Below are 18,129 nucleotides of genomic sequence, written 5' to 3'. Positions count from 1 at the left end.
TTCTAACTATTCTTTTAGAAAAATAAAAGAAAAAAACTTGAAATGATATATGTCACTTGAAAAGATACTATTCTTAAATTCACATAGACTCAAGAAATAAAAGGGAATTTGCACATATTTCTGATATAAGTTTGGAAGAAAATATGTGAAAGCAGGAAAATGAAATAAATGGGAAAGCTTAATAAACTGAATTATTTACATATAAACAGAAGTTGAAGTCAAAAAATGTAAAATTAAGGAAGCAATAGAAAAGACAAATTATATATTCACAGTCTAATGGAAGAATGGCAATTTCTGGATCCACTTATTAGCCCCAGAAGAGTTTGTCCTTTTATTGCTCAATGAATCTTTTCAGAGCCTCTTTTATGTCTTTATTCGAAAGACTGTAGATGAAGGGGTTCAGCATTGGGGTGACCACAGTGTACATCACTGAAGCTATTGCACTTGAGTGTGAGTTGTGTGCATCAGCAGGGTTAAGGTACACTCCTAGGGTTGTACAATAAAATAAGGAGACAACTGAGAGGTGAGATGCACAGGTGGAAAATGCTCTGTACTTCCCCTGAGCTGATGAGATTCCTCGTATGGAGGAAACTATCTTAGAGTAAGAGTAAAGGATACCAATGAAAGGACCACCACTCAGCAGCCCAGCTGCAACATACACCATCACATCATTAAGAAAAGTGCCAGAACAGGCACTTCGGACTACCTGATTGAGTTCACAGAAAAAGTTGGGGATCTCCGGGACTCTACAGAAGGACAGCCGCAACATCATTAAGATTTGTATCAAGGAATTCAGGGCACTCATCATCCATGACACTAGAACCAGCATCCACAGAGCCGGGGGTTCATGATGACTGTGTAGTGCAGGGGGTGGCAGATGGCCACAAACCGGTCATAGGCCATCACAGTCAGGAGGAAGTCATCCAACCCTGCAAAGAGTAGTAAAAAGTATATCTGGTTGATGCAGCCTTCATAGGTGATAACTTTGCTCTGCATCTGGATATTCCACATCATCTTTGGGATGGTGGTAGAGATGAAGCAGATGTCTACAAAGGACAGGTTGGAGAGGAAGAAGTACATGGGGGTGTGGAGGTGGGAGTCTGAGCTGACGGCCAGGAAGATGAGCAGGTTTCCAAACACAGTGATCAGGTACATGGTGAGGAAAAGCCCAAATATGAGGGGTTGAAGTTCTGGTTCATTTGATAGTCCAAGAAGAAGAAATTCTGAAATATGTGTATCATTCTCTGGCTCCATGTGGTGGAGGGAATGACCTGGAATTAAATCCCCCAAAATGATATGACCACTTTTCACAAAAATGAGCATTACTGGCATAGTCAAATGATACAATTTATATTTTGCAGTCATGAAATCAATGCCTATAATTTTGGTGTGAAATCTTCCCCTTCAGGGCATTCCTGTTCCATCTCTGATTACAAATTCCTGTTCTTTTGCAGACATTTCCCCAAGAGTTCAGGTATTGCATACTTTTAATGAGATTTTTGTCAATCCTTTGGGACTCATAAATTGAGTACTTACCAGCTTCAAGGCAAGAGGTAGAGTGTGCTGAGAGACAAAAGTTCCTATAATTGGATGATGGAGAAATAATGTTAGCAAATACAAAATCATATAACATGTTAAATGGTGACAGGTAAAATGAAGGAAAAGGGGGCATAATGGAGAGAGGCTGGGGTATTATTCTTTACTGGGTGTTCAGGTAGGCTGGCAAAGTAGGTAACATTTGAACAGAGATCTCAAGAAAGAGAGGCCTGCCTGGTAGAAGGAATGGCGGTGCAAAGGCCCTGAAGGAGACACCTGTTTCAGATATTCAGGCTCCAAAGAAGCCAGTTTCCCAAGGGGAAGATACAAGAGGGAGAGTGATGAGAGAGGGGGCCAGAGGATGCTAAGGAATGAAGTGACCTTCCTGCTGCTACTCAACCTTAAGGTACTGCTGCTGCTGCTGCTAAGTCGCTTCAGTCATGTCCGACTCTGTGCGACCCCATAGACGGCAGCCCACCAGGCTTCCCCGTCCCTGGGATTCTCCAGGCAAGAGTACTGGAGTGGGTTGCCATTTCCTTCTCCAATGCATGAAAGTGAAAAGTGAAAGTGAAGTCTCTCAGTCGCGTCCAACTCGTAGTGACCCCATGGACTGCAGCCTACCAGGCTCCTCCATGCATGAGATTGTCCAGGCAAGAGTACTGGAGTGGGGTGCCATTGCCTTCTCCGACCCTAAGGTACAGGGAGTCCGTAATTCACAAGTTGTTCTTTGCACCTTATTAATTTTATCTCCAAGGAATCCTGAGCACAAAAATCAATCCACTTTTTGTTTTAATATTTGGTTGACATTCTGTCATCTGTATTTTCAGGGGAACATTTTGGTGTACACAAGTTCACACACACACACGCAGACACACACACACACACACAGCACTGTGGTGGGGCTATTCTTCTCTCTGTAACTTTTATTTAATCCCATGTCTTTTTCCCCTGCTAGACTGTGAGAACCTTGACACATGAAGCAATATTTTACACATTCACCACCTTTTCCCTACCCCATTCTGAGCAGATTTAGTGGGGAACTGTAACTAATTCAATATATATTGCATGGACTTGAAAGAATATGGCCTCACAAAAATTGCTGCTAATAAAAGACAATGAGAGACAGAAAAGGTGCAGGGGAATACTAGAATAGGCATGGAGAAGAAGCAAGAGGAATGTTTTCATGTTCTCAGATTAGGTCCCATTGGGGGTTTTAACTATGGTTTGCAAAAATTAAATAGAATGTAATAAATGAAACACACAAAAAGTATCAGAGTGTATCATAACTAGTAAGGATACACACAAAATAATTTCTGACCATCTTTGCTCAGTCATATGCGTGGGTAGGTACCTGTCTGTGTGTGGATATGTGTGTTTGTCTATGTTTGTCTATACAGACATGCTAGTGTGCATGTGCAATTGTGGAGTCACGTCTGATTCTTTGCAATCACCCCAGGATCATGATGTGAAAGGCATATCTTACTTTGGGACTTAGTCAAAAAGTCTGGAATCCACTGCAGTAAAGGCAAGAAAACTTTTAAAAGGGCAGTTCCTGCTACTGAGGGAAAATCAATATGAATAGAGAGCCCAACAGAGGAGCCAGGTTTCAGAGAGAAGAGGGAGCTGTTTGGGTGCTGAAGTACCTTGGATTCAAGGGAGCACAGACCACTGGACCTTTATTGCTCCACTTGCTTCATCATGTCATCAGTGTCAGGTCCCTGATCTAATTTTTAATCCTGTACCTATTCCTATTTATTTACCACACTAGTTTTCATATGGTCCAATAGTGAATAAGGTTGGCCTTTCTCTTATTTTTCTCTGTGTAATTCTTCTTTGTTACTCTTGGGCTGTAAATTTTTTTCCCCCTTTGGACATATCCAGTAGGCTTCCTTTTTGACACTAGTCCAGGTTCTGCTCCTTATACATCGTGCAAAGTTCTCCCCAGCTCACACTCCATAATATACTGCATTTGCCGCAACTGTCTCCATTCTTCAGATGAATTATTCCCAAGGATGTTATGTTATTCATGCATTTATTTTACTGTGTTCTGTTTTCTCTATTATAATATCCACATGAGCAAGAATCTCCTCTGCTTGGTTCACATTTTTGTTTTCATAAATGTGTACACATATATGGAAAAAAAATTGAAAATGAGGTGGAAACAAAACTAGGTTACATATGGCAGTATAAAAAAATTAAGTGAAATATAATTAAAGTCTGGCAGGCAGATTCTTTACCACTGTGCCACCTGAAAATCCACTAATGAAGTACTTATAAATAAATTAGCCAACCAACAAACAAACATGTCCAAGTCTTGGCTCTGAACTAGTCTCCTGAGAATCTCTTGTGACCTTGGGTAAAATTTTTCATCTTCTGTTCTCTCTGAATCTTACCTGAAGTATCTGTGAGTCCTTAGACCCACCTAGTTAGGTTCTTTGAAAGGAAGATCTTGTGTGGAAGTCTGAATTCCTTAAGGATGGTTTATGATGGAGTCTGAAGCTGTGTTCTCAGACAAGACACAAGAGGAACTAAAGCCCCTTTGCAGATGCAGGACTCCAAAAGCAATGAGCATGTCTCCTCTACTCTGAGGTGGCAGAAGCGGAAGGACTGCAGCATGTGAGATATTTATGGATGCCTAGATTTGGTCATTAGGGACATTTCCCCTGTTACTCCATCCTTAAGCATGTGATTTCTCCCAGTGAACTGGTCTAGAGAGAAGTTTCTCGTAATGATTTTCTGTTCCCAAGAGACCAAGTTAGAAGTCAGGTGAATCCTGTTTATACTAATCCTTCTCCATGACTCTTCTGCCTTCTAGAGTTCCAAACTTCTAGCACTTTATCCCAAGTTTTCCCTTCCACACTGACTTCGGGGTCTTCTGGAAATAAGCCCTATTGTCACATATTTGGTGACTTGTCTTTCTGGTGCAGGTTCCAAGGGTTGACACATAAAATGTATGGCACTAAACTATCATCTTTTAGGAAAAATTGAAGTCGCTCAGTCATGTCCAACTCTTCATGACCCCATGGACTGTAGTCTGCCAGGCTCCTCTGTCCATGGGATTTCCCAGGCAAGAATACTGGAGTGGGTTGCCATTTCTTTCTCCAGGGGATCTTCCCAGTCCAGGGATTGAACCTGGGTCTCTCTCACTGCAGGCAGACTTTTAACCGCCTGAGTAACCAGGAAAAGATCCCTGTAAATGTGAAATCCAGCCTATTTGTGGGTTACTATGCTCGGGGTGGGGTTTTTGAAGAGACTACTTCTCTGCCTCTTCTGCCATGTGGATGTGGTCCTATTATCCTTTGTTGTGGAGCAGATGTTCAGCTGGGGCTTCCCTGATAGCTCAGCTGGTAAAGAATCTGCCTGCAATGCAGGAGACACCAGTTTGATTCCACGGTCAGGAAGATCCTTTAGGAAAGGGATAGGCTACCCACTCTAGTATTCATGGGCTTCCCTGGTGGCTCAGATGGTAAAGAATCTGCCTCCAATGCAGGAGACCTCAGTTTGATCCTGAGGTGAGATGATCCCCTGGAGGAGGGCATGCAACCAACTTCAGTATACTTGCCTGGAGCATCCGCATGGACAGAGAAGCCTGGTAGGTTACAGCCCATGGGGGTCACAAAGAGTTGGGGACAACTGAGTGACTAAGCACAGCACAGCAGCACAGAGATTCAGGTAGTTTTCTGAGGAAATTTATCCACACGTAGCTGTAGATTAGGGGTGTCCATGGGTTTGAGTTTAGGATTTTTCTATGCTGCCATCTTGTACTGCCACCCCCAACATTTGATATTAGCCCAACAAGACTCATTTAAAGCTTTTGACACCTGAACTATAAAAGCATATATTTTCTTATTTTAAGAAACTTATTTGGCAGTATTGTACAACAGCAACATGAATCTAATATAGACATTTATTTAATAAAATTTGTTTACAAGAATTTATTTTAAACTTCTCAATGTATTCATGAGCTGGCCTTGAATAAAGGCATTTTATGTGGAAAACCGTACGTAGGAAAAAAAAATCATTTAAATCAATTTGAAGATCTTCTACTTCATTAGCTGATACTGTGAACTCCTCATTCAGTTCAGTTCAGTTTAGTCAGTCAGTCATGTCCGACTCTTTGCGATCCCATGAATCATAGCATGTCAGGCCTCCCTGTCCATCACCAACTCCCGGAGTTCACTCAGACTCACGTCCATTGAGTCAGTGATGCCATCCAGCCATCTCATCCTCTGTCGTCCCCTTCTCCTCCTGCCCCAATCCCTCCCAGCATCAGAGTATTTTTCAATGAGGCAACTCTTTGCATGAGGTGGCCAAAGTACTGGCTTTTCAGCTTCAGCATCATTCCTTCCAAAGAAATCCCAGGACTGATCTCCTTCAGAATGGACTGGTTGGATATCCTGAGTCCAAGGGACTCTCAAGAGTCTTATCCAACACCACAGTTCAAAAGCATCAATTCTTCAGTGCTCAGCTTTCTTCACAGTCCAACTCTCACATCCATACATGACCACTGGCAAAACCATAGCCTTGACTAGACGGACCTTTGTTGGCAAAGTAATGTCTCTGCTTTTCAATATGCTGTCTAGGTTGGCCATAACTTTCCTTCCAAAGAGTAAGCGTCTTTTAATTTCATGGCTGCAGTCACCATCTGCAGTGATTTTGAACTCCTCATTACATAATTGTAAATGTTGCCTGACCAGGGTGCCTTGTGATATTATGATAGAAAACGCACCCATTATGCAAGCTGAGATCACCTATTGTACTTTAAAATTTTGTGTTTATATTTCTACATTCTTCTGCTTCATGATAATTCAAATATTCAACCTTTTTTGGGTGGGTCTCTACAGTGTACAGGCTCTTTGTTGTGGTGTGCAAACTTCTTTATTTGCTGTGCATGAACTCGAGAGCAAGCAATCTCAGTAGTTGTTGCTTGTAAGTTTCTCTAGTTGCAGCATGTGGGCTCTAGTTGTGGTGCATGGGTTTAGTTGCCCCGTGGTATGTGGGATCTTACTTCCCTGACTAGGGATTGAAAGCATGTCCCCTGCATTGAAAGGCGGATTCTTAACCACCTGATCACCAGTGAACTCCCAAAATGTTCATTGTTTTCATTTCTATTTCTCTCAGGTTTCCTTTTAACACAGAGGAATTAACAGTTGTGTCCATGTGTGTATATGTGTGTGTATAATTGTGTTTATTTGAAAGAAAAATGCATACAAGCACACAGATAATCAGATACAACATTTACCCTTGTATTCTTTGAAATGAAAAATGAACTACACCTTTCATTTATTTCTCAGAGCATCCACGTGAAGTTTGGCTTAGTATCCCCACAATACCTTCAGAAATATGCAAACTGAGGCTCAAGGAACTGAAATTTCTCATAACTATGTAACAAAGCATTTAAAGATATGCTTTAAATTATACTATCCAATTATACAGAAGTGGAAACATGCAATATGCTCTTTAATTTTTGTATAACTCCTTTAATTTATCAAATTGTACAGTCTAAGTATGCAGTTTTTGTGTGCAATTATACTCTGATTATTTAATTAAATTTAAAGAATTCAATGGTGTATGGCTAAGGGTAGGATGTAGGCATAGATAGCTGGTTCTCATTTAACAAAGATGGGAGATATGTCATCTAACAGGGAAGAAAGCCAAGTACTATTTATAGATGTAAGGACACTGAAACTAAATTTAAGTAATGTGCATGGTAAACTCGTTCTTTTCTGTAAATATATGGCTAGTCTTAACAGAACTATAGTAAACTGAAGATAAATTGATTCAAGACAGAAAAGCACTGCAGCCTTGCTAACATCATGGATGAGCCTTAAAAATACAGTATAGAAACTGACAGCTGACTACACACTCATGAGCTACCAAAGAAATCAATACAACTCCCCAGCATAAAACTTCATTGGTAGTAAGGATATTATGGTAACAAAAAAGATCTTCACGATCCAGATAATCACGATGGTGTGATCACTGACCTAGAGCCAGACATCCTGGAATGTGAAGTCAAGTGGGCCTTTGAAAGCATCACTACGAACAAAGCGAGTGCAGGTGATGGAATTCCAGTTGACCTATTTCAAATCCTGAAAGATGATGCTGTGAAAGTGCTGCACTCAATATGCCAGCAAATTTGGAAAACTCAGGAGTGGCCACAGGACTGGAAAAGGTCAGTTTTCATTCCAATCCCAAAGAAAGGCAATGCCAAAGAATACTCAGACTACTGCACAATTGCACTCATCTCACATGATAGTAAAGTAATGCTCAAAATTCTCCAAGCTAGGCTTCAGCAATACGTGAACCGTGAACTTCCAGATGTTCAAGCTGGTTTTAGGAAAGGCAGAGGAACCAGAGATCAAATTGCCAACATCCGCTGGATCATGGAAAAGGCAAGAGAGCTCCAGAAAAACATCTATTTCTGCTCTATTGACTATGCCAAAGCCTTTGACTGTGCTGATGACAATAAACTGTGGAAAATTCTGAAAGAGATGGGAATACCAGACCACCTGACCTGCCTCTTGAGAAATATGTATGCAGATCAGGAAGCAAGAGTTAGAACTGGACATGGAACAACAGACTGGTTCCAAATAGGAAAAGGAGTACATCAAGGCTGTATATTGTCACCCTGCTTATTTAACTTATATGCAGAGTACATCATGAGAAACGCTGGACTGGAAAAAGCACAAGCTGGAATCAAAATTGCCGGGAGAAATCTCAATAACCTCAGATATGGAGCTGACACCACCCTTATGGCAGAAATTGAAGAGAAACTAAAAAGCCTCTTGATGAAAGTGAAAGAGGAGAGTGAAAAAGTTGGCTTAAAGCTCAACATTCAGAAAACAAAGATCATGGCATCCGGTCCCATCACTTCATGGGAAATAGATGGGGAAACAGTGGAAACCGTGTCAGACTTTATTTTGGGGGGCTCCTAAATCACTGAAGATGGTGACTGCAGCCATGAAATTAAAAGGCGCTTACTCCTTGGAAGGAAAGTTATGACCAACCTAGATAGCATGTTCAAAAGCAGAGACATTACTTTGCCAACAAAGGTTCATCTAGTCAAGGCTATGGTTTTTCCTGTGGTCATGTATGGATGTGAGAGTTGAACTGTGAAGAAGGCTGAGTGCCGAAGAATTGATGCTTTTGAACTGTGGTGTTGGAGAAGACTCTTGAGAGTCCCTTGGACTGCAAGGAGATCCAACCAGTCCATTCTGAAGGAGATCAGCCCTGGGATTTCTTTGGAAGGAATGATGCTGAAGCTGAAACTCCAGTACTTTGGCCACCTCATGTGAAGAGCTGACTCATTGTAAAGGACTCTGATGCTGGGAGGGACTGGGGGCAGAAGGAGAAGGGGACGACAGAGGATGAGATGGCTGGATGGCATCACTGACTTGATGGACGGGAGTCTGAGTGAACTCTGGGAGTTGGTGATGGATAGGGAGGCCTGGCGTGCTGCAGTTCATGGGTCACAAAGAGTCCAACACGACTGAGCAACTGAAATAAACTGAACTGAAATTGACATAGAATGGCTTGTTATGCAGCGACAGCTAACTGATACAATAATCCAAATGAACAGAAACTAGAGCAATTGTAACAATCTACACAATTTTTTTTTTTTTTTGGTATATGCTCTTATATTTGTGTAGAACATCCATGGTCATTCCATTACCCAAGATTATTTCAGGTAACTATAATAACAATTGACTATTTTCTAGGAAACTAGAAGAGGTGGACAGACATTCCTGTTAGTACAGAAAAACTGGTGAATCTGAATCATATGACTGGGCAGGATGCCAGCCTCTCTTGTGGATCATCCTCTGATCATGAGGAAGGAAGAGACTCCTGAGTTTGAAAGACATGAGAAATGGATGAATTGATGTTGTTCACTCATCATCTTTGTGAACTGGTGACACATCAGGAAAGAGGAGATATTTCATAAAACAACTGAATGAATCATGTTAGAAGGTAGCAATAGAAGTTTTCAAGCACAAACAGGACAAAAATAATGTGACAAAATGTAAAAGACAGTAACAAACCCTTCACCTCAATTAATAAAACCTGTCACTTGTGGGGAGACATCTTATCAGTTCTGTTCAGTTCAGTCGCTAAGTTGTGTCTGACTCTTTGAGACCCCATGAATCGCAGCACGCCAGGCCTCCCTGTCCATCACCAATTCCCGGAGTCTACCCAAACTCATGTCTGTTGAGTTGGTGATGCCATCCAGCCACCTCATCCTCTGTCGTCCCCTTCTCCTCCTGCCCCCAATCCCTCCCAGGATCAGGGTCTTTTCCAATGAGTCAACTCTTTGGATGAGGTGGCCAAAGTATTAGAGTTTCAGCCTTAGCATCAGTCCTTCGAATGAACACCCAGGAGTGGTCTGCTTTAGAATGGACTGGTTGGAACTCCTTGCAGTCCAAGGGACTCTCAAGAGTCTTCTCTAACACCGCAGTTCAAAACATCAATTCTTCAGTGCTCAGCTTTCTTCACAGTCCAACTCTCACATCCACTGGAAAAACCATAGCCTTGACTTGGTGGGCCTCTGTTGGCAAAGTAATGTCTCTGCTTTTGAATATGCTATCTAGGTTGGTCATAGCTTTCCTTCCAAGGAATAAGCATCTTTAAATTTCATGGCTGTAATCACCATCTGCAGGCATTTTGGAGCCCCCAAAATAAAGTCTGACACTGTTTCCATTGTTTCCCCATCTATTTGCCATGAAGTGATGAGACCAGATGCCATGAACTTTGTTTTCTGAATGTTGAGCTTTAAGCCACCTTTTTCACTCTCTTCTTTCACTTTCATCAAGAGGTTTTTTTGTTCCTCTTCACTTTCAGTCATAAGGGTGGAGTCATCTGCATATCTGAGGTTATTGATATTTCTCCAGGCAATCTTGATTCCAGCTTGTGCTTCTTCCAGCCCAGCATTTCTCATGATGTACTCTGCATATAAGTTAAATAAGCATAGTGACAATATACAGTCTTGTTGCTGCTGCTAAGTCACTTCAGTCGTGTCCAACTCTGTGTGACCACAGAAACGGCAGCTCACCAGGCTCCCCCATCCCTGGGATTCTCCAGGCAAGAACACTGGAGTGGGTTGTCATTTCATTTTCCAGTGTATGAAAGTGAAAAGTGAAAGTGAAGTCGCTCAGTCGTGTCCAACTCTTCGCCACCCCGTGGACTGCAGCCCACCAGGCATGTACCCCTTTTCCTATTTGGAAGCAGTCTGTTGTTCCATGTTCAGTTCTAACTGTTGCTTCCTGACCTGCATATAGGTTTCTCAAGAGGCAGATCAGGTGCTCTGGTATTCCCATCTCTTTCAGAATTTTACACAGTTTACTGTGATCCACACAGTCAAAAGCTTTGGTATAATCAACAAAGCAGAAATAGATGTTTTTCTGGAACTCTCCTGCTTTTTTGATGATCCAGCGGATGTTGGCAATTTGATCTCTGGTTCCTCTGCCTTTCCTAAAACCAGCTTGAACATCTGGAAGTTCACGGTTCATGTATTGCTGAAGCCTAGCTTGGAGAATTTTGAGCGTTACTTTACTAGCATGTGAGATGAGTGCAGTTGTGTGGTAGTTTGAGTATTCTTTGGCAGTACCTTTCTTTGGGATTGGAATGAAAACTGACCTTTTCCAGTCCTGTGGCCACTCCTGAGTTTTCCAAATTTGCTGGCATATTGAGTGCAGCACTTTCACAGCATCATCTTTCAGGATTTGAAATAGGTCAACTGGAATTCTATCACCTGCACTAGCTTTGTTCGTAGTGATGCTTTCTAAGGCCCACTTGACTTCACATTCTAGGATGTCTGGCTCTAGGTCAGTGATCACACCATCGTGATTATCTTGGTCGTGAAGATCTTTTTTGTACAGTTCTTCTGTGTATTCTTGCCACCTCTTCTTAATATCTTTTGCTTCTGTTAGGCCCGTACCATTTCTGTCCTTTATCCAGCCCATCTTTGCATGAAATTTTCCCTTGGTATCTCTAGTTTTCTTAAAGAGATCTCTAGTCTTTCCCATTCTGTTGTTTTCCTCTCTTTCTTTGCATTGATCACTGAGGAAGGCTTTCTTATCGCTCCTTGCTATTCTTTGGAATTCTGCATTCAAATGAGAATATCTATCATTTTCTCCTTTGCTTTTCACTTCTCTTCTTTTCACAGTTATTTGTTAGTCCTCCCCAGACAGCCATTTTGCTTTTTTGCATTTCTTTTCCATGGGGATGGTCTTGGTCCCTGTCTCCTGTAGAATGTCACGAACCTATGTCCATAGTTCATCTATCAGATCTAGTCCCTTAAATCTATTTCTCACTTCCACTGCATAAGGCTTTAATAAATAGATGTACAGCATGAAAAAGAAACATTGTGTACAGTCACCAAATGTATGACTTGACATTTTTCCTCCTAATGGGTCATCTTGATCATACCAGTCCAATTTATTCCAATTTGTCTTTCCATGTAGATTTCAACTGGAAGACACATTTTTTTTTTTTTTTGGCCAGTGACTGTGATAAGCATTTGGACATCAAGGTGAATAACTGAATAAAACCAGGAGAGCAATTATAAAACACATATTTGTAATGTGAGTGCTAGAAACTTAGCTTTTGATTTCTGAGGCATTCACTTCAAAGACAATTATGGCAAAATATATATTGCCAGCAGCTATGTAACACAGCTACTAGACTTGTATCCAGTGACACACCCCACTGCCCCCACCCCGCCACCCCAACAATGAAGAATCTTTTAGATTTACCCCTGGATAAAGAGAACTTGTTCATCGCAGCACTGTTTATAATAGCCAAGACATGGAAGCAACCTAGATGTCCATCAGCAGATGAATGGATAAGAAAGCTGTGGTACATATACACAATGGAGTATTACTCAGCCATTAAAAAGAATACATTTGAATCAGTTCTAATGAGGTGGATGAAACTGCAGCCTATTATACAGAGTGAAGTAAGCCAGAAGGAAAAACATAAATACAGTATACTAACGCATATATATGGAATTTAGAACTTGTGAACTTGTTTCCCTTCTGTTCAGTCACTCAATCATGTCCAACTCTTTGTGACCCCATGGACTGTAGCCCACCAGGCTCCTCTGTCCATGGGATTCTCCAGGCAAGAATACTGAAGTGGGTTGCCACTCCCTTTTCCAGGGGATCTTCTTGACCCAGGGGTCAAACCTGGGTCTCCTGCATTGTAGGCAGATTCTTTGCCATCTGAGCCACCAGGGAAGGGTGGATGCTGCTAAGTCACTTCAGTCGTGTCTGACTCTGTGCGATCCCATAGATGGCCTCCTACCAGGCTCCTCTGTCCCTGGGATTCTCCAAGCAAAAACATTGGAGTGGGTTGCCATTTCCTTCTCCAAAGCCTGAAAATGAAAAGTAAAAGTGAAGTCGCTCAGTCGTGTCCGACTCTTAGCGACCTCATGGACTGCAGCCTATCAGGTTCTTCCGTCCATGGGATTTTCCAGGCAAGAGTACTGGAGTGGGGTGCCACTGCCTTCTCCAAAGGGTGGATGAGCACACTTTAACTGTCTGGAAGAGTTGAATTCATATAAATGGAAATTCTAGAAAATAAATAGAAGGAGCAAGTCCTGCTCTTCAACAATCTGATCAAAGAATTTGGCTCTAAGGCTTTGAACCCTACAGTTATGGGCACTTCTTGGGCCCAAGGACAATTGCCCCTTTTATAGCAGCCATCCCAATGCTTCTTTTCAGAGCCCTGTTTATGTCTTTGTTCCTCAGGCTGTAGATGAAGGGATTCAGTATGGATGTAACCACAGTGTACAATTGTACTTGAGTGTGAGCTGTTTGTAGCAGCAGAGCTAAGGTACGCTCCTAAGGCTGTACAATAAAATAAGGAGGCCACTGAGAGGTGAGATGCACAGGTGGAAAATGCCTTATACTTCCCCTGAGCTGATGAGATTCCATGTATGGCAGAAACTATCTTAGAGTAAGAGTACAGGATACCAGTGAGGGAAACACCATCCAAAAATGGCAGCTGCAAAATACATCACTATGTCATTGAGATACACGTCAGAACAGACAAGTAGGACCACCTGATTGAGTTCACAGAAAAAACGGGGGGTCTCCAGGATTCTACAGAAGGACAGCCACAACATCAGTAAGCTTAGTAGCAAGGAATTCAGTACACTCATCATCCAGGACACCAGGACCAGCAATCCACAGAGCTGAGGGTTCATGATGACTGTGTAGTTCAGGGGGTGACAGATGGCCATGAAGCAGTCATAGGCCATCACTGTCAGGAGAAAGATGTCCAACCCTGCAAAGAGCATGAAAAAATACATCTGGGTGATGCAGCCTTCATAGGCTATAAGTTTGCTCTGGTTCTGGATGTTCTACAGCATCTTTGGGGTGGTGGTGGAAGTGACACAGATGTCTACAAAAGACAGGTTGGAGGGGAAGAAGTACATGAGGGTGTGGAGGTGGAAGTCTGGGCTGACAGCTAGGACGATGAGCAGGTTTCCAAATACAGTGATCAGATCCATGGAGAGGAAATGTCCAAAATAAGAGAGGCTGCCATTCTGGTTCCTTTGAAATTCCCAGAAGAAGAAATTTTGAAATTGTGTAGCATTCCCTGGTTCCATGTGGAAGAGGTGACTGCCAGGAGACAAAAAGTAACACGATCAGTTTGTCAACTATGTGGTTTGTAAGAATAAGATAAAATAGAATATATAAAACACAAAAGAAAATATCAGTGTGCATCATACATAGCAAGGTTTTTTTTTTTTGTTGTTGTTGTTCTTTTTGTTCAGATATGTCTGTACGTGTGTGTTCGAATGTGCATGCAATGTGCATGTGTGCGAATTTCTTGCTTGCCTGTGTACATATGCTGGATCACATGTAAAAAGCATGTTGTGCTCTGGGACACAATCTGAAATTTTTTTAATCCCTTGAATTAAATGGAAGAATTGTTTTTGAAGAAGATAAGTTTCTGCTGATGGAAGAAGAATGTGAATAAAGAGTTCAACGAAAGAGGCAAGTTGCAGAGAGAACAGGCAACAGTGTGTTCAGACTCAAGGGACCACACACTGACTGCACTTTTTTCCTCCACTTTCTTAATTATTGTATCTACATCAGACCACTGACTCAATTTTTATGAGTGACTAAGACTGGAGCTTTTCTTACTTTTCTTATGTGGCATCTTTCTTTGTTATTCTTGGCCTTTCAGTTTTGATCTCCTTTTGACAAATCCAGTGGGTCCACACTACTCCTGTTTCAGATTCTCTTCCCACATGCAAAGACCTCCCCATAATATGCTCTATAAAGTCCTACATGCCACAAAACCTACCTTTTCCTTCATTTAATTTATATCTGAGGACACTTGGTCATACATGAATTTATTTTACTGTAATCTTTCTCCACTAAAATATTAGCTCTAAATGGACAGGGACTTCATGCTTTGTTCACTATTAATGGGCTTGTCAGGTAGCACAGTGATAATCTGCCTGCCATGCAGGAGATGCAGGTTTGTTCCTCAGTCAAGAAGGTCCCCTGGAGTAGGATAGGATATGGCAACCTGATCAAGTATTCTTGCCCGGGAAATGCCATGAACAGAGGAACCTTGTGGGCTATAGTCCATGGGGCTGCAAAGAGTCAAAAATGACTAACTTGCCGGGGTCCAGCTCCGGTGGATCCAGGGAATTCGAAGCGGGGACGGCGTCGGCGAGGATCAGGAAACAACTGCTTAATTAAACTTTAATTAAGGATATAAAGAGTAATAGAATAAGGATAGCTCAGTGAGGAAATTCAGTGGAGAAAAGAGGCTGAATAATTCAGCCAGAAGGTGAGAGAAAGAACGACATGGGGAGACCATGTTTCGGTGAACAAGGTCCGCAGTTTATTTTCCAAAGTAGTTTTTATACCTTAAGTTATGCATAGAGGATAATGGGGGAAGGGGTAGAGTCATGCAGTAAGCCAGGCTTTCTTCCTGCAAACTTATCATATGCAAAAGTTTAGGTGATTTGCATCATCTTCTGGCCCGGAGGCCTGTTAACATTTTAAGAAACTTATTTTTCTCTAAAGGTGATTATTCTAAAGTCAGGCGCCAGCCTCCAAAAAGCATTAGATAAAGTTGCATTCCTACAGAGCAAAGGTGTGGTGGGCTATAACAAGAAAAAGAATTAACTCAAGGGTCCCAGGATACAAACATTAAAGCTACTACTTACACCAATTATATTAATCAATACACTGCCAGGGACACAGCAGGTAAGGGATATGGAAACTTAGCAGCAAACATTGGCCCAACAAGTGAAAATCCCTTCATCAAAACAATTTCTAATCAATCTTTTAACTACTCAAAGGAATCTGTGTTTAGACAGTTTAGAACATCTCCTGCCTCTCACAGTTGGGAGGCTCTGAACAATCACATGTGGCCGGAAAAACCTATTCAGGCAGGCTAGAGGATTTTCAAAGGAGTTTGTAGGTTGAAACACTGTCACACCCAGGAATTATTAACTGGAGCTGTAAGCTAACTCTTTTTTCAGAGAGAGGTAGTGGGGGCCAGCCCCCCATAAAGTCAGAGGTGTAGGTGAAAGCACAAAGCAGAAAGTAGGCAGACTCTGGTTTTGGGGGTAGATGCTCGAGAATTTCCAGGGAGACTCCTGAGGCTTGATCCCGCCTTTGCATATGCCAAGCCTCCTTCCTCAAGACCTTTGCCAGGGGCGGAGCTCGCTCCCCGCACTAACTGACTTTCACTTTTCTTTTTTTTAAAGCATAAATAGATTCAACCATCCTTATGAAAAAGATAGAAGAAATATTTGAGTGCAGAAACACATGTTCCACAAGAGGGCAGAAAATGTTATTTACAAAATTGATCTAGTCACAAAAGGCAATTGTAGTACTAGGTGAAAATGGGAAATAAGATGGCAATTTATAGAAAAGGTGGTTTCTTATTTCTAAGGATGTTGAAGAACTTTGTGTGTGTGAAAAGCAATGAGAGGGAGGACAAAATGTGACCGACTGATAACTTTGATCACTCACAGTTTTTAAACTCTCACATAACACAGCAAACACATTATACACTACACACATATAAGATTTAAATGGCAAATATTAATAGGAAGCTTCTGTAAAAATTGTAATTCTTTGTTTAGAAGAATGCAAACCGTTCCCCCTCCCGCCCCGCCATGAATATAGAGACTGGAATAGGGAATCCAGATTAGTTGAACTAGTTATAGCTAAGAGCAGTTTGGGTGAAATAGTGCCACAGAAATGGTGGCTGACACACTTGTGTAGGGAGGGGAAAATAGGGAGAAAAAAGCTACATATTTCTCTGTTTTCAGCAAGAAGAATTGACAAAGTATTAAAAATACACCTCATTCTCCTGGTCTTCCACATGCTGTAGTGCAATTCCTTTCCTTTCTGAGCTGGAGATGAAATAAATTGTAAAGAAAATGATATAGCAGAACAAAAAAGAATAAAAACATCCAGACACCAGTAGGTAAAGCAAAACATGCATAGACAATTAGCAACAGAGATAGCAAATGGCTAATAAAAACTGCAAATAAATTTAGCTTTTCAGGTAATGAAATAATTGCAAAGATAAACGGTTTATCATATGTCTGTTTGTATTTTAAAAGCATATTCCCTAATGAATACTCAGTATGAAAGAAGATTCGGTAATATATGTGTCTCAAGAAGTGTAGTTTTCAGGTAGTAGATACTTCTATTGATCTGGATCCTCCTAATGAATACAGAACAAGCTCAAATACACCTCATCTTAAAAATTTCAGAAAAAACAATTACTTCACTGCAAACCTCTCCTGACCAAATAGTTTATTTTCCTACTCCCCTAAACTGCAATAAACTTCTTGGAAATGTTCAAATTTTAATGATACCACTGGGCTCCCCATTTTTTCCTGAGTCTCATCCAACTAGATTTTCATTCCCATTACTTAGTTGTCAACAGCAATCCTTGAATTGCTGAATCCAACAGATATCTGTCATTTAAAAATATTTAATAAATTGATTATGAATTAATAAATCAAACAAGAAAACAAACATGGAGTTTTCTTGGCTCTGGGTCAGCTGTTTGTGTTCTCAGGTGACCTCAGGTACATCTTGGGTTTCATTCTCTCCAGCTTTCTCCTCCAGTGTCTATGGGGCTCTTGGACTCACCTGGATGGAAAGGCAGATTGGAAGGTCTCTGTGTGGAAGTTCAAAGTTCCTCCCTGGATGGTTGATGGTGGAGGCCAAGCTCTGTCTCCTCACAAGAAAGAAGGAAAGAGTGATGCATTGGTCCCTGAGCCAGACTTAGGAGTCCAAATGCAAAAAGCATCCCTGCTGCAGCTCAAGATTTAACATGCTTAGATCTTGCAGTAGTGGAGATATTTCTGTATCTGTTCATTATACCTCTTTATCACATTTTCCATTATTGCTTGAATGTTGACTACATCATTTCCTCAGGTGAACCTGTTTGAAACAATGGATTTCCCCACCACCCCCTCCAACCTCCTGCCCCCTCCACCTGCTGATTCGCTGTTCCCAAGAGTCCAGGTTAAACATCAGGTGTATTCAATACTTGTTACTTCTCTACTAACTCTCCTATCTCCCAGAATTCTAAAATTGA

General features: G+C 41.5%; 2 pseudogenes; both read right to left on the bottom strand.

The window, feature by feature from the left end:
• Positions 1-331: 331 nt before the first annotated feature.
• Positions 332-1,254, bottom strand: LOC102275149 (olfactory receptor 7A17-like; annotated as a pseudogene).
• Positions 1,255-13,187: 11,933 nt separating this feature from the next.
• On the bottom strand, positions 13,188-14,146 carry LOC102274276 (olfactory receptor 7A17-like; annotated as a pseudogene).
• Between the last annotated feature and the right edge of the window lie 3,983 nt (positions 14,147-18,129).

Source organism: Bos mutus, chromosome 7 (genome assembly GCF_027580195.1).
Source record: "Bos mutus isolate GX-2022 chromosome 7, NWIPB_WYAK_1.1, whole genome shotgun sequence".
Lineage (NCBI taxonomy): Eukaryota > Metazoa > Chordata > Mammalia > Artiodactyla > Bovidae > Bos > Bos mutus.
Note: the sequence above shows the minus strand (reverse complement) of the source record. Positions and strands in the feature narration are given on the sequence as shown.